This window comes from Dipteris shenzhenensis, chromosome 17, assembly GCF_047967505.1.
Source record: "Dipteris shenzhenensis isolate YYH24624 ecotype China chromosome 17, Dip_SZ_1.0, whole genome shotgun sequence".
Taxonomy (NCBI): domain Eukaryota; kingdom Viridiplantae; phylum Streptophyta; class Polypodiopsida; order Gleicheniales; family Dipteridaceae; genus Dipteris; species Dipteris shenzhenensis.
The window spans coordinates 7,269,762-7,271,078 of NC_141612.1; the positions used below are offsets into that span (position 1 = coordinate 7,269,762).

Here is a 1,317-nt window from a genome sequence, read left to right on the forward strand (position 1 = left end):
TCTTGTGAGTTAAAGCTCCTTGCCTGTTAAATACGTTGACATCTATGGCCTGTTTTACTCCTTGCCGAGGGATGAATATTTACAGACCTGTTCTGCATCAATAGTGATGACTTTACATGCACTACCAGCTGACGGCAATAAGAGTATCTCTTTTCATTTTCGAACTCATATGCCTGCTGGGAAGAGCTTTTTTCTTTGTTAGGATAGCAATATTTGGCTTGGGTATACTTTCTTTCGGCTATGTTGTCTGGTGATGACTTTGTTCATGCCCTGCAGCTTGTGATGAAGAATGCCTCTTTCATGAAAAAATGATTATATATTTCATCACCATCTTTCGACTGAAGCTGCAGTTTTCCAGTTTTAGGCCGTGCCACGTGAATGCGTTTATTCTAAATGTCCTTCGTTCCTCTCGCACCTGTCCTTTTACATACATCATTCATCGTATGGTTGGTGCCTGGAGACGATTTTGAGAACTTTTATCGTTTGCCTTAGTGATTTAATATGCTTGAATCAGAAGCTTTCTAGTGCACGGGATAGTTATTACTCGTTTGATGATAGGGCCCGAGATCGTAGCCAGTCTTTATTAGATTATACAGTTGCTAGGGGTGCTAGTTTTTCGTACGTTATAAATTTGACCTCCATTTATCAAAACATCGTATTTGGCCTCCATTTTAAAACGAAAGTCTCCTGTAAATGCGTATTCAAGTTTATTTTTCTCGTAGATCAATAGTAGCATTGTACTATTAAATGAACATGCCTGAAGTATCCTATGTAAGTTAATTTGGCAAAGCGTATAGTCCTCCATCGCTGGTTTGTGCTGTGATTTCTGTACTGTCCACGTCCTTAAAAATTTCATTTGAAGCGTGGTACTACTGAATTCTGGTACATTGTAAGAAATCACTAAGCATATTTACTTCCTCAGAGATGTATTGCTGATGGTGGAAGTGACCTGCAGTCTGTTTGAAGAAAGCTCGAAGTATGTCTTTTGTATTTGTTCGTTTGCAATACATAATTATTCATGAAGTTGTGCTAATTGATTTTATGCTACCCCCTTCACGTGTAATTCTTTTGTCTTTGATTTAGTCCGTCACACGTTTTCAATATGTAAACACACAGCCAGCAATAGTATTTGATAGTTCAAATGGTCGAAATAGAAAATGACAACATGATTTGGAGAGTTTTGAAAATTGACAATTTGTGAAGTAGATGTAGGTTACAAAAGGGAATATGAAGTTTGAAATAACACAATACACGGGGAAAATATTTTTGAAATGAATGTCTATGATGCAATAAAACATTTTAAGGTGTCTAATAAAA

General features: G+C 36.9%; 1 non-coding gene across 1 annotated transcript; it reads left to right on the forward strand.

The window, feature by feature from the left end:
* The first annotated feature begins 271 nt into the window (after positions 1–271).
* On the forward strand, positions 272–349 carry LOC147891613 (small nucleolar RNA Z196/R39/R59 family). Its single transcript, XR_015542543.1, has one exon. It is a non-coding gene; the product is annotated as a small nucleolar RNA Z196/R39/R59 family (small nucleolar RNA).
* Positions 350–1,317: the final 968 nt, after the last annotated feature.